The sequence below is a fragment of the Diadema antillarum genome, unplaced genomic scaffold (genome assembly GCF_040938485.1).
Source record: "Diadema antillarum isolate AM-2024a unplaced genomic scaffold, OU_Dant_1.0 seq00000243_RagTag, whole genome shotgun sequence".
Taxonomy (NCBI): domain Eukaryota; kingdom Metazoa; phylum Echinodermata; class Echinoidea; order Diadematoida; family Diadematidae; genus Diadema; species Diadema antillarum.
Window position 1 is genome coordinate 1,508,620 of NW_027271287.1, and position 25,729 is coordinate 1,534,348.

Sequence of the window (25,729 nt, forward strand, 5' to 3'; positions counted from 1 at the left end):
TATGTACATCATATATGTATTATATATCATTTCAAATCATACGTTTTGTCAATACCGCGATGGCGATACCGATACATGTACTTCAAATATTCATTACTTATGAACGGATTATCCAACTTTCCTCAAACTTTCACTGATATGTTCCACTAATGATGCTATATTCTCTCAATCCTTATGCAGATTAAGGTAAACTTGTCCTTAATAATCGTCATCATATTTCTTTGAAAAAGCCAGGGACTTACGCATAAACTGATTCTTATCTCAAGCCTCGAAGACGTTTTCTCATTTGATTAGATTTACGATGAATATGAGGAGTTCCATCCTTCAAGTTCTACACCAACAAATTACAACTGTTCTTCCAAGAAAATTATAGGGATTAGTCTCCTATGGCAGGGCTTCACACTAACTTTTATTTTTGGTGGCCCAAAGGCAAACATCCCACCTTTTTTTTTGCCTATGGGCTTGCTTTTTTTTTCTTTTTTTTTTCTTCTTCATGTCATACTGATTAATGTATCCTAACATTAGAGCAACGTAACACTTCGTTCGATCTCAAGGTTGCGAATTATAACCGCAATTTGGACCGGCGAAAAAAGAACATTCACATATTTCGCGAAATGTGCATTCTTACCGATCTTTTGCCTCGTGTGAGCCCCCTCCCCGCCCCCCTTTCCTCCGACTAACCTTCAATTTAGACTTTCGTCGCGAAAATCGATATCGGTATCAAGCAGTGTGAAATCCACCTAGGATCCAAAAGATCTAAGAAAGCCACACGCGGCGGCGTCCCCGCCAAAGGTGATAAAGGACTCGTGCAAAGAACCAGACAAAGAAAGCGTTCTCGCTTTTATTATCATTTTATGTTAAATTGAATAACGGCTGGGGTTTTGGCTGATTGGTGGACAGGTTTGTGCTTGCGTCTCTCATCGCGACGGCTCTATACCAGTCTACCACCATTGACGAACACGTAAAATCGTGCTGAAGACTGCGATACCGAAATTACGGCGTCGGAATGGTGAATAGAGTTTCCCCGCTGGCATTGAACTTCATTTTTTTTTTTTTACCCACAGCCTTTTCATTCGTGGAAGCGGAAGAAGGGGGAGATATTCTGCCAAGCATTAGCCCCTCTATACCGTGGAGCACGAATGAGAATACACTTGCAGCAAACACGTAACAAAATGGGGGAAAAATCGCTATATGGGCAGATGGATGATGACCAAAATGGATTACGCAAAAGGCCAGTCTATCGGTCTGCAAAAACGGTTTGTGATATTCGGCAGACAATACGAGATAACTGTGTAAAAGCTTATGGAGTTAGCAGAACAATGATGCATCTCCCTCGCTCTCTTCCTTTCTCTATCGCGCCCCACCCCCTGCCTCTCTTTTTCTACGTAATGGGATGAACTTGCTTCGCTGCTCCTAGTGAATGCATAGTTAATTCTAATTGGCAATCCAGACTAGACGTTCACCATAACATAACCTTATACATACTAATTATGTTGGCAATAAAAAGCCAGAGAGATAATCACATTATATAGAAACCCTTTGATGTACGTCATAATCACTTGAAATCCGCAAGAAATTAAACGAATTCTTGTTGGAGCTATTCCAAGTATGTCAATGGCTCCTTAAATCGAACGCTTTCAAAGAAACCTCCTCCTCTTTATCTCTCTCTTTCCTTCCTTCGTTCAAAACTGTTCTGATTTTTGGCATAACTAAAACTTGAAGAGCACCGAGCGAAGATCATTGCAGAAAAAGTGGTTTCGCCTTTCTCTGAATTTCCGACGAAGTACGAAATTTCCTAAGTGCAGTCCATGCATTCTTACTTGAATTGTAATGTTTGGAATTCTTGTTCTGTCCTCTGAAGAATTTAAGGCTTTATTTTACGTCAATATACGTTTCACACTGCATTTGCATAACGTGAATCACGCAAATATTCTTGAGGATGTAAAGAAAATAATTTGAGTATAGATAGAGTTTTCAGGAGTTCTGGAGTTTAGCTCAGAGTTCTTGATTGGTTTATTAGTTTCTGAAGCTAAACAAGTTCATTAACAGTTCCACCTCAGACTGCAAAAAAAAAAAAGCGAAATAAAAGCTGCAACCAAAACAAACATTGGAACAAACACTGAAATGAAAGAGAAAATAAGGGAAGTCACATTAATTGTCCCGCGTTAAAATGCTGTTCAAAGATATGTTTCTACACAGTGACGTTTTACCCACTAATGATACTCATGGTCCAGATGATATGTTTGCCCGGATATGCTTGGTTGATATTACCTTTACAGCAATAATATGATTCAAAAGTCTTCCATGAATATAATGAGACCATATTACTATGTCCCACTTTATTTCACTTTTTATTATAATTATTACTACCATTCTAATCATCCTCCACATCATTTATCATCATGGTTACAATTATCTGAGGGTTTTTCTTATTTTGTTGAACAATCGACAAGATGTTGCTTAACAGAACAGATCCATGAAGATCAATTCAGTATGATCAACACAACCAACACGAAATACCACTGTGCTTTAATGCATGGTCATAAGTATAACAGTGACTTCAATAGCTTCGAGGCATCGACGTTGGACACATCACCGTTTGTCCAGTCATAATACAACTTTTCTTCTCCTTGATGTGAAGTGCAGTCCACCTTCTGGTGTGGTTACAGCTCGTTATTCCGAAGGTTCGTTATTCCGAAGGCTCTTTATTCCTAAGTTTCGTTATTCCGAAGGTTCATTGTTCCGAATTTCGTTTTCGAATTAACCAATCTTCGGAGTAACGAACCTTCGGAATAACGCCACAAATTTTCGGATTTATAGAACCCCTTTTCACTTTCGGATTAACGAACCTCGAGGTATAGGGAATTTGCGTGTTTCGGATTGACGACCCTTCGGAATAACGAACCTTCGGAATAGCGAACCTTCGGAGTAACGAACAGCACCCGTATTACGTCCTTCGGCTGGTCAGTGTTGTGTATATACCTTTTCAGATGAGAAAGTCGGGTTTGTTTGGGATAAAGTACTTAAGCAACAGATCAGCGATTCAAAGCGACACCTAATCGAAAAATCAAATCATCTTATCTGCGCGTGACAACTGACTCCTGCCCTATCTACACGCTCAACTTGACACCTTGATATCACAATCCAGGTCATGTGGTTATGTCCGTATTATACAGAAGACACATCTCAATCCTTATGATTTTTTTCTTGAAAGGAAAAAAAATAACAACAATATGTTTGGTAATTGATATAGTAATAAGGGTATAATCAATATTTCCCCTCGAAGACATGAAGGAAAAAAAAGTAGTTTTCTTTCAAAAGGGTGAAAAGTCGACTCCATCTCTTGGATATCGAAAGAAAAGGGAGGTTCGCGCTGTCCTGGTAATGTGTCCATTACGTGATGACCTTTGGACATCCGGCTGGCCTACATATTATTGAAAAGCGGTATCACCAATCTGAATACATCAAAAGAACGCACTGTCTTCTGTCGCGGGAGGGAGGCGGACAATGGCGAACAATCCATAATGACGAAGGATGATGGTAAACTGTGACGCCCTTTTACGTCCGCATAAAAGTTGAAAGCTGAAACCGCCTTTTGTCCTGGCTATGCTCCAGGAGCACATACTGCCAGTGCCCTTGCACTTTCCCAGGATCTAGCATCGTTGAAGACTAGTTGATACTGATGATGAGCGGACAATTTGTCAGCAGCGAAACGTGCCAAAATGAGTGCAGCATAAAGGCGTATCTCCGCAAAGGGGTGATATTTGACTACGAAACTGTATGGTGGCCGTTTGGATAGTTATCGATTCGGCCCATTGTGCGACCATCACAGCAAAAAAGATGGGATCGAGGCGTGTGGATTCCGTTTTGTCACAAATGGACAGATGGCCGCTGTGTTGGCGGATTTTCACACTTAAGCTTGTGTGTATACAAGTACCTGTTTGTGTGTGTGTTTGTGCGTGTGCGTGGCTGTGTCTCGGCGTATATATGCGTCACATTGGAGCTTAAGTCATTTTATTTTCCCTTTTCAAAATCAAAAGTATGTTTATATATTAGTTTGCATTACATTGTTTTTTGGCAATTATTGTATTTGAAAGAATCTATATGATATTGGAAATTACAATCGAATTTAATCACATTAAAATGAATAGACGTATGATCCACAGACAGGTCCTATTCCTGGAGAAAAGGGATTCGTGCCTGCCTGTTCGAACCAGTCTTTCTCTTTCATGAATATTCAGGCTTCATCGATTGGAAACTTTGTTACCAGGAGATCATCATTCTGCACTGTCCAAGCCCAAAACGAAAAATTAGAGTAGGGAGAGTGGACGTTTTTTCAAAAGGTCAGGTTGCACAATTTCACTGTAGTTTCAAAACCCTTCTGCTATATACAATTCTTAAATAAAAACTGATTGCTTCATGGCTTTTGTTGATATTTGTGACGATTTGTGTGTGTGTGTGTGTGTGTGTGTGTGTGTGTGTGTGTGTGTATGTGTGTGTGTGTGTGTGTGTGCATTACCATTTTTTGTAAGAGTACCAGGAAGCCTGCTCGAGGTCTGCTCAACAACCAATGCATGAAATTGGATTCGAGAACTGAAATGTAGCATCAAGGAACAGGTGACTCTAATAGTTCGTTACTGTGACCTTGTTGGGAGAAAGAGATAGATAGAAAGAGAGAGGGGTATATCTATCACATAGATTCATTCGCAAAACGGCCTATTGTTTGGGTGCCATCGGCCATTTCTGGGAGCGAATAAAAGTGGTGCAATGTATAATTTTTATTTTGAACCAAAGTTCTATAAATCTGAAGAAGTGTCTTACGCGAAAAAAAAAAAACAGTCATGAGAGATTGTGTGTCATTCATGGCGAAATGCTCTAAGAATATTGTCACTTCGAGGATCTGCTCAATATTTGTTTTGATGCCACTACCAACTCATTCAACGATCGCGCTCCGATCAAATTCAGAGAACAACATTGCTTTAAAAGAGACAATACATTTCTTACTATTCAATGGTACAGGGCTACTGATGTCTAAGATAATCCCACGGGAAAGACAGATAAAACATTACTTTATCATACAGATTTCAGGGATAGAAATTTATCACAGCTTGATGTATGTCCAAGTATGCATACGTTGCAAATGACGGAAACTGAAGACATCATTACTGGCAATGAGGATATCCACGGAATAGACACCATTTTCGCCAGTGTTAATTAAGTACGTTGGTCGCTGCTGGCATTCGGGGCAAGGAAACACAGAATCTTATTCACGCTTCATTTTGTGAAGTGAATTCACTCGAGGTAACACGGTAACCTTGGATCTTGCTGGTGAAATAATAAGTCTGTTTGTTTGTTTTCCTTTTGTTTTCTATGCGATCATTAAATGAGTGCACATGTGTTGTTGACCCACGCTAACCAGGGTCAGGATGTAACAAGGTGTAAAACCATCAGAACGTGTTTGCGCACGTGTTTTGTCATATTCCAAGACGTTTTGGGCAATATATTCCTGCAGCAGGAGGTGCGAAAGTATAGAAACTAAGATGAATGACAGATTACTCACAGTAGCTTGTGAAGCATGGCATTGAAGGGGTTGCGAGTGAAAAAAAGAAGGAAAGACAGAAGTTGAGTGAATGTAAAGCGAATAAAACGAAAATATAAATGGACGAGAAAATCTATTTCCTATTTCCTAATTTTGGTGTGGAAAAAACGTGATGATCTCTGTTCTCGCAACAGGGTGAGAAGAATCTGTCCAGTCATAACCCACACAGTAACAGTTTTATGTCTGGCCGTAGTCATAGCCAAACGGCTGCCATCAATTCACTTCGGGAGGGGGGGGGGGGGGAACAGACCAAAAAAATGGAAACCTGGGGAAAAACGAGAACAGACCTGATCTGAATCGCAATAATGGGGTTATTATCAGCCGTATTGGGTGACACTGACGGACCTCCTCCGTGGAACGACCGGGAGAGTAATTGGTTCTTTGGTTAGGACACGTCAGAATGATAGATGGAATATTACTCCTGCCTACGCAGAGAGAAAGGAAAAATGCTACATCTTTTTCCTTCTCTTTTCTCTCTCTCTCGTCAAATGCAAAACGTTTAAACTCTTCTAGCCACGGATTTTTAGATCTTCTTTGAAATTAAAGTCCATGCCAGGAAAACAGTCCAATATATATGATTATATATTAACTGGAGCAGTTTCCTCACTGTGACAAGATCAAGTTACCTCTCTGATATTTAGACATTTAAATCTAATTAACTTACCTTCGTGGCCAAAACCCTAGTCTTTTCGATGGTAAATATGCATTAATATTGATTCCATATCCTGCCAGTTTTTTCCGGTACATAAATATCAAAGATTACCTTCATTGCATCTTTTAAAAATATGATTTTACTTCATATTTTACTTGATTTTATTTCATATTCTGGATAGCAATGCATCAGAGTCAAAGTATATTTTTCTTATGAAAACGTATCCTGTCTGGATTTTGAAAGAAACGACAGAAAATAAAAATATAAGATATGTGCACAGATACCCCGGTTTACTTCTTCAACCGTAACCATAGTAACGGGGTATTTCTCGACATCTCTACAAACGTCCATTGCACAGCTCCCTACTTTCCCTCGAAATTCGTGGTTCGTTTCATCCACACTCTCGGTGAATTTAGAAAAAAATATCGAAAGATATGAACTAAAATCTGTTCATATCTACTGTTTGCATTCCCTCTCGTTCTCTCTCTCCCATTTTTTCTCTCTCTCTGACTTCTTCTCCCTCTCTTTCTCTTTCGTGTCGTCTGCTTTTCTGACCATATTCAATGTATCATAACGGAAATGTTTCTAAAGAGTTGATTAATTCATCACTGTGACTGCAAACGCAACTGATGAAAACGACATATGTATAGGTCCGCATTTTATTCTGTTTCTTAATAAAGCCCTTTTGCCGGAGTCCACGTCAATGGCGAAATCATATTCAATTCAGTCGACAAAATAGCCATTGCTGGAAAAGACGAGTTGCATGATACAAATTGAACTTGTGGTGAAAACATCACAGCGAACGAATACAGAATATCACTTCCTAAACTTAATATGTCGCCGATATTTTTTTTTTTCAGAATGAATATGTTGGTGATGCTCCTTTGATATTTTCCCCATTACTTTACATCTGTCAGTTGAGGCTGTCGCGTTTCTTGACCATCATCTCGCCAAGCTCGACAACTCACTCTTGGAGAAAATGAGGGGGATTGATTGTCAAACTCGTGCAACATAGAAACTTCTGGCTTCCACGTACCTATACCAAACAACCACACGTTGGTGCAATCTTTAAACTCAGCACGCACAAGCACCCACAAACCCACACTATCACTTGGACATAGCATATTGCCTCTGAATCAGATACTCAAATATGCACCACCCGCTGAGTTCTGACATTCAACAAGACAAGCCATGCAGTCTCTCCATTTTTCCAGATTCCATTTTCCAGATTCCAAGGAAAATCTCTCATCTGATCTACTCACCTATCAATGTCCATATTCTTCTACATTTTTTTTTTCTCTAAGTCTACTCTTGTCTTTGTCCAATGTGCGAAACTGATTTTCAGAATCTAAAACACTAACGGAATGCAACTAACTCCGAGTTCAAGGAAATTAATTTCCTGTTAGCCAACACATTTCCTTGATTGCATTGTACGAGCTTGGTTTTCCTTGCTCGCTATCTCTCCCTCTCTCTCTCTTTTCTTCCTTATGTTCTTATCACAACTCCTTTACGCCCACCAGGTGGTGATCTGACGTAGGTACAAACGTAGCTTCCCGTTAATTTGGTGTCATTTTATGAAAAATTTTGCTCCAATCCCGGATGGTTCCCTCTCTTTCCAGCTTTTGCTTTTGCACTTTGCAGCAAGCAGCGAAAAAAATGACAACAACAAACAAACAAGAAGTGATGTGTCAGTAACTGAGCAACAGGTGCATTGCTATACACCCTCGTTCGTCCGTTGAAGTAGATTTTCTGCAGAGATTCGAACTCCTGGTTAATTCGAGAAGAATGCACGTCTAAACTTTTACAGGGCCGGCGCACTGTTTTCAAAAGTGTGGGGGCCCACTTCCGGGTTTCATGAGCTAACAAGCAAAAAAAAAATAGAAGAAATAGATAAAAAAGGTCCTCAGTGCATCTCTCCCCGTCCACTTCCGGGTTTCTTCAGCTGACAAGCAAAAAAAAAAAAGGTCAGCTCATTCTCTCCCCTCCCATTTTAGTGGCACTTACGTACTTCCGGGTTGAAAAAAGTGTAGTGATGACACCTTTGTATGGTGCACAAAAAGTGTGGGGGGAGCCCCCGACGGCTGTGCCCCCCTGTTTTAAATGTGTGCAGTTGCGTATTGTACGTCCAATCATGTACCACACTGGTATAATAAGGAAACAAAAAAGGTGAAAATTAAATGACCTTTGACTTATTTATACTTTTGGATTTGAGTCCGTCGCACGTCCCTGTCATTCTCTCCGTCGAAATAGATATAGCCAATGAAGCTGATTGGGCGATTTCAAAATCGATATCATTTCCGATATAATCCGGCAGGATTTCTCTATTGGGAATGATTTCTATCGGCCGTCCCGATAATGACTCTGTATCGATTGCTTGATTCGATACGACGGCATTCCGCGAGGACGAAAATAGCCCATGCGTGATTCAGAATGCTCTATCTGGCGTGTCACGTGCCCGCATCGCCTGCTTTGAACCCGTGAACACGTACATAGCATACAATAGATCCTTCTACCACTGGTCTGAATGGCATGAGATCTCGATGGCAATCACTTTAGCCGCCAATTATCGACAAACACATAAGGTAGAATAGACCTAATGCAAATCCAAGGTGAAGTATTACGTATGAGATATCTTAAATAATACGTGTGTGTGTATGTGTGTGTGTGCGTGTGTGTGTGTGCGTGTGTGTGTGTGTGTGTCTTTGACTTCTCGCTCACCTAAGCTGTCAATCATGACAGTCATTGCTAGCCAATATTCAGCAATACACTTCCCTCTATCGCGCTATACACAATTATCGTATTTTCTTTTCTAATTCTCATCACCTTCTCAACTCTATTATTTTCTTTCTTATTTCTAAGAATAGTAGATAGGTCGGCAAAGTTCTTTCTTCTGCGTGCTCTCGTGGTACCCCACCCAAATTTTTGCCAAGGGAAATAACAGAACATATTTGTTCTCTTTGTGTTTCTTATAAAATCCCCTACAAACAAGATGACGACTGATTTGATCTCCAGCTATACGTGTAATGCATGCATCTACGTGTTCCTTCTTTCTTCTTCTGGTTTCTTTAGTAATCGTCTTCGAATTAACATATTGCATAATAACAAATACATCTTTCATGAACTGCAGTCTCTGAAAGTTACAGTGTAGTTCGATGAAATTTGGAAAAGTCGATTTTAAGAAATTAATCCTTAAAAGTCATCCAGACAGTCACATGTAAAATATGGACCTTTCTAGTGATAAAGGGAGTCTTTGTTAGATATGAACTGAGTGTAACAGTGGAAACTGACATATCTATGATCAGAAATTTCTATTTTATTTTGTAATCCGTCAGTTCGATCACTAGATACAGTTTGCGGTCATCTTGACACAAACCCTTAACTGGGGCGGGGGGGGGGGGGAGGGGTACAGGGGGTGCGAAGGAACTCCCCATTATACCCCTCTCCAGCTGACGAGCAGGGTCCGCTTGAACAAAGTTCATATTTTTATGCAACAGTGAAATGATAATTTGTTTGTGTATTTTAACCAATAAAAAATGACAACATCACAGTAACGTGCTTCACACAAAATCGGAAGTCTGCTAATCTCGAAACACTCCCATAGACTCCTAGACTTCAAGGTTTTTCATGTGCAGATTTTTTTTCTTTTTTTTCAATGAAATCACCTTGGCATGAATCTTTCGTAAATACAAGATCTGCGTTTCAATAGCAATGAAGCGGGGCGGCAAGTCACATTGTAATACAAAATGATGTATCAATACATGTGTGTTTGTATGTATGTACATAATACAGAGAGATAAATAGCGGTAAAAAACAAACAAACAAACAAACAAACAAACAAACAAACAAACAAACAAACTTCTGTCCGAACCTTCGCATCGATGCGCCCCAGATGATGATCAAAGGAGAGTTCATGCTAATTTGATGAAAACCTAGGATCATCATTCTGTGGTGTTTTTTTTTCTAGTTTGCATTTTCTTCTCACGCAACTGTAGTAACGCGCCATTCTTTCTATCTCTCCGTAAAAAAATAGTTGCAAAGTCCAACGTGACCTTTTTTTTCTCTCTCTCTCTCTCTCCTCCTTGTTTTATCCACGAGAAGATTCAGAAGTTTGAAGGCATTCCCCTGATTTGAGTTAGTGGAACTCATATTCTTTTTTTCGTGTCATTTCTTACTAGCAATTGTAGACTGCGACCAGATATTGAAAGTATTGAGGGATTTCAAGTAATAGGGTAACTGACCTGGATTAACATTTAGCATCCCATTTTGCAAAGGGACCTCAAGAAAGATCCACGTGACCCAAATAAAGACATTATCTAAGTCTTCATAAAACCTTTCAAAAATTTTGTTTCCCCATTTACACTAATATCCTCAGACGATATGTATATATATATATATATATATATATATATATATATATATGTGTGTGTGTGTGTGTGTGTGTGTGTGTGTGTGTGTGTGTGTGTGTGTGTATGTGTGTGTGTGTGTGTGTGTGTGTGTTTACTGCAGACTGTCCTGAAAAACTGCCGACTTCCATTTCCGCTTTGCTACATTATTTCGTTAATGTTGGGGATCTGACTTTTATAGAACTTCCTCTTGCTGTCACATTTCTTTCCAAAGTTTTGATGACACAAACCGCGTGGGCAACTAAATCATCCTTCTCGGTCATTTGCGGACATTCTGCTCCCTCGCTCCGCCCTCCAATCTTCCAGTTACACTTCCCTGATATTATATATGCATTAAAGTGGTAACTATCTGCTTATGACGTCATCAAAAGCCAATCAAGTTGGTGCCTGCACATAGTTACTGATACATTCCAAAATACACTTACCACGCTAAAATTATCGAGTAATTGGGCTTCTACAAAGACTGAAAAACGAGCTTGGTTTAGTCGGAGAAACTGAAAAAAAAATACAATCACACAACATATAGGAACTAATAAAAGAGAATATAACACGCTTCTCTGTGGAACAAAAGTTCAGTTTAAAGCCTATTTTGATGTTCATAGCAACATTTTCTTAATCCAACGCGGGAACTGTGCGAATATGTCATACTGAGATGAGGAATGTGCGGTCGCATGAAAAAGTATTCTTTGTTCTATAATAAATGGGAGCAGATACTCTTGGACTTGCCGCCGTCGCAGTATTTCGAAATCGTGCCTCCGTGAAAACGATCACAGAACTATTTCACTCTCTGTTGGATCAGATAGAGCATGAATAATTCATGTATTCTTTCACGTGTTAATATCCCATTAGATCTCAATCGATCATATGATTGTGAGGTAACGTGCAAGCCAAGCGGCTGCCCTTTATTTCACTGGAAAGTTCTCATTGGTGTAGCAGCAAATCATCATTGGTGTAGGAGTTTCAAGCGGTTTTTTTTTCTTAATTTCCTCGTGCACATATTATTCCATAGTGTGTATTTCTACGGCGAAGTATGTATTTCACCCCATACACTCGTTATGGTCTCCCTTGATCATCACCTTTCACTGACCACCGTTGTTTGTTAAGAACCCCATGGGGTACCGACTGCTTTAAATGGGATGCACATTCGCTTTAAATAAGAGAATGACTAGATAAATGCTTACATAGATAAATACATAGATTTCCAACAGAAAAAATAAAGATGAACTAACTTAGGTAAGAAACATATAGCCAAGAAATCAAAATTAAGGTTAAGGTTAAGCTTATTTAGGGAGTTTGAACTTTTTTCACTTTCCTACTCTATGGTCTTTCTAAAGTGTACATTTTTTCTCTCTCAGTCTTCATATTCTTGGTCATATCTTAACGTAGACAATTTTGCTTGACTATAGGCGTTATCCACGGTTTTGGTCAAGTTTTACGCAATAGCATTTCAGCTTTTAAAACAACGACAATAGAAAAACCGGATGCAAACTGTCTCTCTTCTGGTTTGATATCCATTTGAATATCAGCATGATGAAGTACGTTTGATGGCGTCCTGTTTCATTTTGTTGTGATACATGTTGGTTTACAAGTTGGTAAACCATGGACATACTTCCTCATGCATCAGTGCTCATGGAGCTGACAACCGTAGGGGGAAAACTCATGGAGTGTATGGACGATGTTTCACTCACGCCTAATTGCATTTTGGTGATTTAGCGATAGTTGAAGTGTTTATGACTGTGTTTACTGTGGTTCTCAAACTCCCATTCCTCCTTACTATCTCCTCCTTTCTCTTTCTTTATACTAACTTTCCCACTTCTCCCTCCTCTCCTATACATCTCAATCTTTCTCTCTCGCTCCCTATCCCTTTCCGCAACCTCCTAAATGGCTGCGGGGAAAACCCCTCTTTTTATTCTTAGTACAACATGCGGCGACCTTTTCTTATCTTAACTTTGGTGCATGTTCCTGTGATGTCACAAGAAAGTGAATGCCTTTAAGATATAAAGTCCTGCCGATTTCGCGCGGCGTCAAACAAAAGAGAGCATTGCGTCTCACAAGTTAAAGCCGCAGGTTGGAGTGATTGGCATATAGAGAAATTCAGGATAAGGAATTGGTTTTCTCTCTCTCTAACTCTAAAGAGTTCATTGTCCTTAGATGATGATGGTAACAGAGTTGCCAACTCCAATTTCTCCCATCCTGTCGCTAAAATACGACAGCGTGCTCCCCCTTCAAGCCTTGGGTGAAAGACACGAGTATAATATGTCTTTCCGCGACTGTCTGCATGCGGTTTGGATAGGACAGCGTTACGAAATTGACCAGGCAGTTGGAAAGTACTTGGTCTTTGGTTTGCGATTCATGTATGCATGAGGAGGGTCATGAAACAATTCTTTGTGCAGTCTCCTCGTGAGCCCACACGTTGATGCGCCTTTTCTTTTTATCTTAATACCACCCTGTATAAATATATCCCCCTTTTGCGTCATTCTCATCTATTCATTTGCCACTTGCTTCGATCATCTCGTTAGCACTGTCAGTGCACGCATCGATAATTAAATCAACAACTAAACATGGATCCATGAATGGTCCAGAATAGTGTGGTCTCTTGTTTTGAGGGCAAATTGGTTCTATATTGCGTGCAATATCGTACACGCCACACTTTATCGTCCAATTATGATATTCAATAGTTCTAAGACGACACATTGCAGTGCCCTTTACAGATCTCCCAAGGAATACAAGGTGGCAATCGTGGTCATCGTAATGAAGGGCCAGTTATGTGCCTCTTGATAATGTTAGACGTGGGATCGATTCATGGCTTCAACGTTGCTCCTGATTTTGTTTGCATAATTGAATCAACTTGGATCAACAAAACTTGGCGTGGGCTAATACAGTGATTTGGTGCGATTTGCGATAGTTGTAGAAAATTTGAATTGATAGAAAGATCGCAAATGCCGGAAACAGGGCATCAAAATCTCGCCTACTGTTGATGGAATAATTCAACTTGTTTAATTTGCTGTCTTCTGAATACTTAACGATCTTGTGAGTTTTATAATCATACAATTACAACACTCTTGGGTACGTCGCCTGGATACAAAGGCGGCCTGGATTTGTCAGAAACCTCAGTTTGTGATGTACCATTGCGATGGCGTATAGGTACATGAAAAAAAAATTAATGCAAACTAAGTAAAATATGGTGTTTTCTATTGTAACAGCCAACAGCCAACACGCCTCCTCCAAACATTGCGACGTTCTAGGCATTTTTTTTTTTTTGGTTTAAGAGAAATGGTTCAACGTACGGTGTAATCATTCCGTGCACTGTTTATTTATCTGCCTCCTCACCAAAATCCGTGGATTTCGTCGGTGAACGACGTCCCTAAAATTTTCGGATTTGTTAGTCTGTCATCCATTGCGATTAAGATTCCGGTAGATCTTTTAAAAGTAAGTGCCAACATACACTCTTTTTTTATGGATATCACTCTATTGTACATTGTTGTCAACCGTGACAGATAATTAGATATAATATGAATAACAATGGTTGTTAAAGTTAACAATTCCGCATCTGACATAAAACAGAAACAGTAACAGAGCAATGTCTGTTTCTGGTCAAAAGGTAATTGTTCCTATAACCTGAAAAAAAAAAAAAACCCTTTCGAGATAGGTCGCGCATGCGCATCTTTCAAGGATGATAAATGAAAATGACAAGAAAAATATTAGATGAAATTTGATCTTTCAGGCTCTCCTATGCACATACCTTTTTCTTTCTTCCTTTTTTTTTCAGGTCACTAGCTGGTGCGTGACACCAAACAAAGAGTCTTTGTCTGGCTAAAGGAAGGAATAAAACTTGTTTGGAGAGACGGAAGCTGGGTATTGTAGAGCTATACACTGGTCTTACAGAGCGACCTTAGTTTTGTGTCCAAGGCAGGCCGGAACTTAGCAACCCCACTGCCTCCTGACTACCAACATCATGTAAAATTCAGGGCGCCAAATATTATTTCAGGGCTCCAAAAGCAGCTCTTTTTAACGCAGCAAATATATATATTGTATCATTAATTTGTTACATATCGTTGTGAAAAAAAAAATACTTGCAACGGATTTTTGTGTTTTTAGTGGGAATGTTCATTCAGTTCTGAGTGACATCAATATTTAAAACACCTGACCCATTTGAAAGGGAACATTTGATCAAGTTCAAATCCTTCGTCACGAGTTTGCTTTCAGATATATGATCATTTTACAACCGATTCGAGTATCTCTGTCTCACAACATCGATAACATTATAACCTCGTCCAAAAAGTCAGACAGAAGCAAAAAAAAAAAAAAAAGAGAGAAAGCAACAATAACGACGGATCAAGACACACCAATACAGTGCACTCCCGTTATAACGAACAGGGTTATAACGAAATTCCGGTTACAACGAAGTAAAGATTCAGGTCGCACCGTTATCCACTGTATGTATTTTTCATCGCTTATTGATTTGTTCGGTTATAACGAAATTTCGATAATTGTTATAACGAAAAAAAAAAACTGCCGGTCCCGAGGTTTCGTTATAACGGTATCAAACTGTAAAAAATTAAAACATGAACTAAAGAAATAAAACAAGGAGGTGAAGCAACTGGAATAAAGAGTAAATATACATGGTTCCACAGCACACGGCAGACCTAGCAGATCACCGTTCAGCTTAATTATATTGAAGTAGATTTACGGGTGCACATCTCATGACGAAGCAAGTCAGAGCAAAAAGGTCATTTATATGAAGAAGATAAACTAATAAAAAGTCGCATCTCGCAACTCTACAGGTTCCTGTTTTACAATGCCTTCCAATTTCGGCTTACACCATCTCCTCACTGTACTTGCTATGATTGAAAAGTCAAACCATAGACAAATCATCTTCTTTTTTTTTTTTTTTTTTGCTTTTTCTTTAAAAAAGAAAGAATGTTTTTTCTGCTTTGCCTTTCTGATGTTAAACAAAAATACAACCAGATTCTAACACCCAAATGCGTGGGTAGTTTTATCTAAGACTTCACATCGGCTACCCAGTTACCAAAAGGGGTCTTATCGGTGTACAGTTGTATTACAATCGTAGGATTGTGGTTTGGTAACGAGGGAGCTAGTGTCATTTTTAGTACATGATGGTGGCAGAAGTTGAATGGACTTTGATTTTACCATCCCATCTCTCTTTAATCTGTTTTCAAATTTGCAGTTCACGGAAGCCCCTTCTCGAACTTGTCCATTATTTTTGATGCAGTTTCTCTTCCGTCAATCTAGGCTAGAATTTTACGTGGTGTAAATTCCACTCCAAATCATGAGAGACAAGCTTTTGATTCCTACATAAAAGTGAAAACATGGATAAATGAAAAAAAAACAGAGTTCATCTACAAACGAATCCAGATGTTTTATCTAAAATCGCAAGAGACTTCTATTTCCAAAGGCATTATAACAAGCAAACAAGTTCCTGCAGCTTAAAGGGTAAAATTTGTGAAGATGGTAGAACACTTTTTAAGTGAATCCTGTACCTTCTTGACAAAATTCCACTTTTTTTTTTGCTCTCTTGTTATACTCCTAATTATAGACACACTTCATCAGAATAGAACTAACAAGTAAATTGGAGAAGTTTTTTATCAAGTACGTCCAGATATAGACAGAATGCACTTATATCTAGTTGCATAGCCGTGGAACATCTTGAACTATTTTAATCATTTTCTCACCCGTTTGACAAAACTTGTATCCGACAATGGTGATGGGAAATCTCTCTTGCTGTGTAGAGTCCACCGCGACCTCTGCTGGCTACTTCCCCCGGGCCATCTGGGCGAGGCGATCACTAACACCGCGCTTGTCAAAAATACGGAGACGGCAAAAATCCAAGTGTAGCCTCGCATATTGCTTTAAACAAAAGAAAAAAATAAAAAAAGCTCGAATTTCCTCTTTTATCCTCGTCACAGACTGCTTTATCGTCCAATAACCAGTTCCTTTATATTAGTGCGTGACTTCTGGGCTAAAATAAAGGTGTCTGTTGCGTTGAAAGAGGTGTGTTTGGCTCCAAGCTCCGTGAAAGCTTCCGACGGCGCCACTTTCTGTCTAGTTTGTGTTCTCTTCCGTGTTTCAATTTGATCTGTTGGTAGTGGTGGCGCGAAACGCGCGTCGACGCACACAGAACCGTCTGCTAGTGATCAGTGCTACAGCGTAAGCTGACCGGGGTGGTGAGCGAGCATGGAACATCACAAGGGAAATTCTTAATAGAATGTCAGTTGCCGACGGTTTCTTTCATCGAGTCTTTCTCAGCGTTGTCATTCGTGGAAACAAAGCGTATAGGCAGAGGAGCGTTGTGGAGAAGGAACACTCAGCATGGCGTTGTGAGATAATAGACTTTCAAACTCAACGGCAACTTGGAATAAATGAACAGAAAAGGTTTCAAAGATGAAATGCGACTTTGTGTTGGCACAAAATGTAAAATTTAAAGCAGTTTTTCTTTCTTCCGGATTCTTTTCTTGTACGGCACTCAAGCAAACTTAATGGTCGGGGATTTCTGTGTAAGTGCTTTCACCTGAAAACCTATCCCTAGAATGACGAGAATTTACGTCTGTTTTTCTATTTTACATAGCCCCTTGCAAGCTCATTATCATCATTGTTCTAACAGGGCATTGCCTTGTCTTTCAATAAGGCTGACTGCTGTCACTTTTGTTTCATCTTTTCGCATCTTAGCTACGTCGCGATCAACCGTGTCGTCATGGTAACACCGCATGACGTCACAAATAGGGGCGGAGACTGACAAAACGTAGCGAGCACCAGCGAGTAAAGTTTGAAAGGTGTGGGTGGCTGGGAGAGAGAGAGAGAGAGAGAGAGAGAGAGAGAGAGTCGATTCCGTGCATGCAAAACTTGTGCAGTGGTAATACATTGGAGATGGGCTTCCGTGATGGAAAAAAAAAGTCAGTCATGAGATGTAGGCCTATACATGCTTAACCCGTTGAGGACGAGTCCTGAGTATTTTCGAGCAAGTGTCTGTGGGAAATGCGTGTTATAGCAAAATCAGTCGGTCCTCAATGGGTTAATCAGGAGGGCACACAGCAATCATCTTTGCTTATTAAAGCCTGTTCGTTTCTACTCTTAAATTCATTTGATGGTGACAATGATGATGATGACGATGATAATGATGATGATGATGATGATGTTGATGACATCTGCATAACTGCAGTGTGTAGTATTTGATAATGAAGCCAAGTTCTGCAATGCGCATAGAGCAAAACATTTTCTCACATCATAGTTCTTTCTCCCGAGTGAACAAGACACATTACTCAATGACAAGGGCTCAGGGACATAACTCTTTACTGCAAATATATAAATAAATAAATAAATAAATAAATAAAAAATGAATAAATAAATAAAAAATGAATAAATAAATAAGTAAATAGATAAATAAATATAACTAAGTAAATAAATAAATAAGAAAAAATAAAAATTCCTGGAACCAAACTTCGTCTTAGATGCAATTGAATTAAATAGTATGAGAGGAATCAAATTATGCGCCACACAATAGTTTTCTCCTACTAATATAGCCTTGTGCAGTCTTTGATTTCTTTTTGATGCCTTGCTGGTATGATCTAATTACCACCACCTTTACTCAACCCACGTTGAATACTCCCAGTTTCAGATTTAAAAAAAAAAGTGTTACATTTCCTGATATTTTCATCCTATCAGATCAGTTTCATTTCCAAGTATAGTGTGTATAACTTTCCAATGGCTTGTGGGAGAAATAGGATAAGAAACTACGAACGTGATCTTGACTAACATATCAAGAGATATCATTGTGCCAAGGCAACATACTTCATTGGGTTGTAATTTGTCCTTTTTTATCTAAAATATAAATAGATCATAATCTTACTCGCAGAAGAGATGGTAGAAGGAAGAATACGTAGGAGAAGCTACTAATCAAAAACTGATTAAAATTGAAAACGTTGTTTGATGACGTAGGCACATGTAATTTTTGCTTCATGGAGCGAGGGATCCTACGCATCATGCATCCTGTTTAGACGAACCACAGTAGTGACTTTGGAGAAGCGGTTTGTGATAGTTTCTTGTAATCCTGAAAGATGGCAACACAGCAATAAGTCGGTTTTAGATTGAGATGCATATACCAGAAATCACTGTAAAAGATTTTTTTTTCTATTTAAATCACTCATATTTTCGTGGGTGAGTGCAAGAACACCTGAGTAACTTCATTCCAACTTCCGGTTAGCTGGCTCTTTCTTCAAGCAGGAATATTTTGAAAGAGTCCTGTATACTCATTGTCGTGAAGGGGAGGGGGGGCAGGTGGAGGGTGCCACGCAGTTTCTAGAATAAATGTAAAGGCCAATATAATAATACTTGGGCATCGTTAGTGATTGTGATTGATTTAGAGACGTTTAAGTTTTCGGAAAATTTATTGCAAAGTTGTCTAGAAAAAAAAATCTCCGAAAACGAATTTCATGTATATGACGACAATTATGTGCATTGTACCCAAATAAGTTTTGTTGTATTGCCATCTGGGTACTGAACACAAGAATCAAATTTGTCACTTGTCGACAATCTAAGACACCATACTCAAAATATATGTGATATTAATACATAGATCTATATCATAATTATTAAATGATTTCATTTATAAACATGCATTCAAGAATCTACAGGTAAGTGTTCAAATCAATGAATTCTTCCGTCAAGTTGTTTTATTGCAACACATTGACAAATTTCTTCCCATCGATATACACTGGTTATTCAGTGTTTTGATAGTAACCGCAATAACAATATTGGATATACAGTTTGTATACCCATGATTTCTTATCATAGCTACTATTATACTACAGGACTCTAATAATTAGTGATTATTTATATCGATAAAGGGGAATTGTCACTCAGTTGTACCACTTGTGTGTGTTGTTTTGCCAATTAATTTAGAGGAATGTCTCCCGACCGATTACATCGACGTGCTTATGGTAAGATTTGCCTCAAAAGGAAAGATTTAATCTATTTTGTTAGACGCAGTTGTGGGGTGTTGTGATCGAGGCACATAGAAAGGATGTACGGTATCTTCAAGAGTGACGTACAAAACCGACAGATATCGCCTGCATATTCAATCATAGCTTGACAAACGCCCCCTTTTTTCCTGTCCTTGCCCGAGAAATGTGTAGGCCTATACAACGGTTCTGTATTTGAGGAACTTCCGTCCTTCACTCATTCTTTGCAACAGATTACGGTAGTCTGTCTGCGCACTTGAACTTTCATAAGACTCCATCACACCCCTAAATTTGTCAGCCGTGTCGTTTCAAGCAGACGGCTACCGGAGACAGCTGAATTTACCTGTCAGCCAATCCAAACTAATCAATGTCAACCTTAAAAGGTCCTTGCTTCAAGTCATGTGATCTTGAAAGAGAAAGGAGAAAGGAGAAAATTCTTCAACGCCATGAAACAGCCTAGTTTTTCTTACAAGTCCTATTAGCTTCTTGTCGACCTTAATAACTATTATTTCACTTGCAAGATTCGCGTTTCCTTCTGTTGGTTTTTCAGGGTGTCATGCCGGCATGTTCAAGAACATATCGAGAACCCTTCCTAATAAAATCCCAGTGTCCATGAAATATCAGCTAATATCCTATACTCGGAATAAATCTTAACTCCTACCGTTCCTCCGTTGTGTCTCCTGCTAATTTCTAACTTCTACTGTAAAAAAAAAAGTAACACTGAAAAGACAATATCCATATTGTTATTTATAAACATGTTGTACCGTCTTTCGCCACGAGTATAGAAATGAAAGAGGTATTACTATTATCATTAGTAGTTGTAGTAGTAGTAGCAGCAGCAGCAGTAGTAGTAGTGTAGCCTAGTAGTAGTAAAGATAGGCAAAGCAGGAGAGTTGCAAAAGGTGTCGAAGAAACAATGGCTACCCTAGAAGTGATACCATCAGTATTAATCGTATTGCAAAAGTATAGATGGTCGTTGCGGTATAACTCGAAGTAAAAACTCTCATTGATAGAAATTGCACTTTTGTAGTCTCGTTATTTTTTTGCTGCATTGAAATAGTTTTCGGGGTCCAAAAAAAAAAAGTGACTTCGCAGCAGGATCAGATGTTTTCATAAAATGTTTACAAGATAGCATTTTATGTTCTAATAATTTATACATATATATGAAACATGATTTTACATAAATAAAGATGAGTTAAGATAAATTATCTTTGTTGAGGAAATGGTCCATAGTGTCATGGAGGCTAACTGCATGACGCCTCAGGTAGTGCAATAAATCAAACGGATGAAAGATAAGGAAATTTAATCTAATCAAATATACAATAGGAATTCAAAGTTATGTCCTCTATTCAGGCTGGCAGCAGAGGAACATAACACTTGCTTGCATGCGACAGATACGTCCTTAATCCCAATTTTGTACACAATTGATGAAAATTCTTATCAATGGATGTTTGGAAGAACATACGAATCGGCAAGGTGGAAAATGTTCAGTACTACATGAGACAGGAATGATCAACAAGGTTAATGCCCAGCGATGTGTCGGTTTATGTGCGACATACATGCACATTAGTTTGGGTTCGTCATCATCACGCTGTCTGCCTATATGTGGAGGGAAGAAGACTGGTTGTGTTAATTAACGACCTTTTCGTTCTAATTGTGACATTCATTGGTCATGTAGGTCACCTTGTTGCGTTTATCTTTTTCTCTTTTGAATGTGCACGTGCTTTTTTGCTGTTCTGCTTCCGTCTGGTTGTCATGTTAACTTTCGAAAGCATGTGCTTCCGCTGTCCTCTTTCGAACTCTCTATTATCTCAACTCTTCAGAGCACGTGATCGTTCAAAAGATACCCATTCAAATTCTGCAACCACGCGCTCGTCTGCGTGACAGTTTTTGTTCTAAAACACTGACTTCGTGAAAAATTGCATCAGAAGATTTCACCTCACAATTTTCACCCTCGCTCTCACCGACTTTTTCCCTTTTCTTCCTTAATAAATTACGAAATTTCAGATGAGATGAACCCAGGCAATATTTTGCTTGCAATTTTACAAACATTGTCACGTGAAAGTTCGTGTAAAATTTTATAAGAAAAACAAATCTTTGTTCTCCTTCTCCAATTTTGCTTCACTTCATTTGTTTTTATTGGTCTATGTGTAGAGAGCTGAAATGAATTCAACCTTGTTGATTGCTCCGGACTTCACATGTTTTCCCACATGATATAGAAAAGAAAATACCCAACAAAAATATATATCAGCTTTGATCAGAGCAAACATTAATTGTAACTCCCCTAAACGATGGCTAATGCTCTTGGAGGATTCTCCTTTATTTTCAGTCAAACCTTTGCGATGAGTCTGCGCCTACAGCTAAACATCTGACAAAGCTTTTAGATTGTCAATTGAGTACAATCAGAGTAAAACTTACTTTGAAATATGTTCATATCTTACGAAGATGCACCTTGATTGCTCGTTTTATACAGACTGCTGCGTGGGCTCATTCAGTGCTGTTCTTGAGGATTTGTCATTTGAGTATTGTTCTGTAGATCCTCGCTTTTAATAACTATCACACATATACACACACGCACACGCACACACACACACACATACACACACACACACACAGGGTGATGCACATATGTATATGTAGAAGCGTGTGTGAAAAACTTATAGTTCACTAAAAATCAGCTATGAAATTTAGATGCAGTTACTACAAATCGATTGCAACTCAACTTTCTTGCAACGGCCCATTAAACTTTGATATCCCGTCATTTCGTCCGTATTTGACACGAATTGAGCACATTATCGAATACCAATATTTCACAAAATTTCCCAAAGCAATGATAACAATTTCAAAGACATTACGCGAATCTGATGCAGTGACCTATATATTATATGGCTATTGAGGATTGTCTTTTGAATATCCGTACACCAATATTCACTTAATTTTATTCGTAGCATAAGTTGAAGAAAGCGTTCATAACTTCTTGCGTTACATTGTGTATAAAATTGTCACATTGATGATAATCTAAGCAAACAGTGGAAAGGGGCCGTGTAAGCGTACTTTGTTGAAATATTGACCTTTCAAAAATATTTTGTAACTCTATCTTGTAAAATAACAATGGGAGATGAGCTGATAACATGCTAAGAGATGGCCATTTTGAATGAATTTTGAATTGAAAATGAAAAAACTGCAGCAGCAGCAGCAACAACAACAACAACAACGGCAAACACATTATTTGAGCGTTTGTACTCAAATATACCACAACCAACACGAATGTTACTATTCATGCCATTTATCATCATGTTTAGGTTTGATTTTCAATTCAATTCAATTCAATTCATTTCGGTTCAATTCAATTCGGTTTTATTGCAAATCAAAAGAAAGCATTACAGTAAGTCCTCAGACTTATTGTGCCATGCGTACAGAGTAAAAATACATGTATGACTACAGAGCATTCACAGTTCAAGAAAATTAAAATGTAAAAACCCAATGTATTCTATCATACCACCATGACCACTGTCATGTTCTTACAGTCCCGTAATTAAACACTGCACTTACAGTAGGTTAAAACTGGATACATTTGGGCTCTATAGTGTTTTTCTAATCTGTTGTAAACCCTAAAGGAATGAAGGCACTTGATTTACCCAGAAGACTACGCGGAATGGCAATTACATTGACGTCTGTTGAGCAGTATAGTACTGGAGATCCCATGACCCTTCCAAAAATAAACAAAAAACAAGCAATCAAACAAACAAACAACAAACGGGGACATTCTAAGTTTCTAATGTAATTGTTTATGAAATGCTGTTGAGATTCAAATATTGCAATACAAGCAGGCAAACTCTCTCTTCCTCTTTGATAATCAATCATATTTTTTTTTGTTCTTTTGTGAAATGTTATAAAAATTATGCTTTCTATAAAAGTGTGTCATTCGTAAGTTCTCCTTGAAGGTTGTTCTGCTGATGCATTATTCATCAGTGATTGAATATGATTTCCATGAAGCTGAATAGGATTCTAAACCAGTCTTTCGGATTCTACATGAGGCGAGTGGATTAATACACATCAGTATCGCTTTCTCTATACTTACAGGACATTGGTTTGCTTTTTTGAAGGCCTTTTTATCAATATCACACTTGTACCTTGCTTCTATCTCTTGAGTTGTCTCTGTCTCATCTCTAGAATAAAAAAAAAAATACTTCTAGTACCGCGCGCCTGCTGAGCACATTCACTTGCACCAGCACTTACCACACTCACAACACTCACCTATCGTCGGCCTCATGCCAAAAGGGCCTTAACACCATAGACTTTGTACACTATTAGTGCCCTTTTGGCATGAGGCCGACGCTATACTCTCTTGTATCTAAACAATTTTATTTTGTTATCGCAATGTGATATCAGAGTAGCTCATAATCTGGCTTTTGTTTTCTTTTGTCTTCGATAAGTGCACGCGATGTATGTATTGCCCAATTTTGTTTTGTTTTTTCTTTCAAGACTGTCGTACCTTCAAGCTATATGCTTATTTGACGACAGTCTTCTGCATTCACATTCCAAAGACATGTACCATAATTCAGTTAGATCATTTGTTTCATTATCCTAAGTATCTCCAAATCGACGTGCTTCCTTTTTCTTTTCTTCAACCTGTTAACAGCTTATTGTACGCGTAAATTTCAATTATGTTCGGATGCACAAACTGTATGCCTAATTGTGTTGGGAAAAGAAATGACTGTATACCATTTGTAACATGCAGAAAATTCCGAATATATTGAATTGACTTGACTTGACCTGAAATGAACTGAAATGAATTGAAATGAATTGAATTGAATTCTGCTCTTTCATAATCATACCAAAACACGCATATCCACATACTCATCCATTCACGCATTCTGTCTCTCTATCCAATTACGAGTGTAGATATTAGTTTTTTAAATAGATCTCTTCTCCCTGAACGCACATTTTCACATAAACTCTTCCTAGACGCACACCTTACAACATGCACTCTCTACCGCATAGTTGTTGTTTTTTCTGGTGTTGGCTGAGAATATTCCACTTTCCATTTTGAAATCTCTCACAAAATAGGATACTATACAATCAACTTGTTTCTATAGTAATGAAAATCCTTCCTTGGTGCACAGCGACTATCATTGGCAAGGAAAAAATGCAACTTGATTGTGATTTTGTCATATTTGGTTTCCTGAAGGAAGTTTTCAAATCATTACTGGATGTCGGCATCTTTTTTATTGTTTTGAGTCTTATCGATATCTTTGCATATATATACCTCGAGAAAATATAACAGCCATGAAACTTTCACTGCCATTATCAATGGCTCTATTTTGTATGACCATTTCGCTGCTCACACAGCAACCATTCCAATCCCCAAATTGCTTCCTTGCCCGCAATGTACGAACCTACATCCCCAAATTGAATAAGAATATGTCAAAATTATCTCCCCGAGGTCGTTTGGGAGTTTTTTTTTCTTTGTGGAGCATATGAAATACTACGACTCGCATCCTGATTCTTGGCATACAGGACAACGTGATAATATGTGGCAACGAATTACGTTTCCATCGCAATTTCAGCACACTGATGATGATTCTTGTGGAGTAAGATAAGGCACCTTCGTTGCCATGGCGACTACGTTAAAATTGATTAAGCATTACCCATTGGCAATCTAGAGTAAATGTAGTAAGACATAGCAAGTTATTTGAATCGCACAATGATATATTTGTAATCACCTTCACACTTCTACGAATCCTGCATTAGTCATGAAATCGTTGAGCGTTCTATGATCATCTACATCTATCCAAAAACAAAAATAAGCATAATCTGAGACAAAAAGGTTTAAACAACTATAAAATCCGAAACTACACGCCACAAATGATAGGGCAGTCTTTATTCATGTCGCAGGAGTACCCTCGCTTTCACGAATATCTGAGTTCTAGCTTGCTGAAGGGGAGAGTGTTAATGGGGAATACTACATTCAATGCATTCCATTTACAGACCAATAAAACATACTGCAGCAATGTCTGACATGAGACGCTGCAATCGAATCTGTGCAAGATGATAAAGCAAAGTCAAGACTCTTGCAAATTACTTGTGTTATGGTTGC

The 25,729-nt window shown here is 38.6% G+C and overlaps 1 long non-coding RNA gene across 1 annotated transcript in view; it reads right to left on the reverse strand.

Annotated features, from left to right (window-relative positions):
• The window catches only part of LOC139729471 (uncharacterized), a 75,154-nt gene extending 58,347 nt beyond the window's left edge, over positions 1-16,807 (reverse strand). The window contains exon 1 of the long non-coding RNA XR_011710871.1: positions 16,348-16,807. This is a non-coding gene — a long non-coding RNA (uncharacterized lncRNA). The remainder of the gene's footprint in view (positions 1-16,347) is intronic.
• Positions 16,808-25,729: the final 8,922 nt, after the last annotated feature.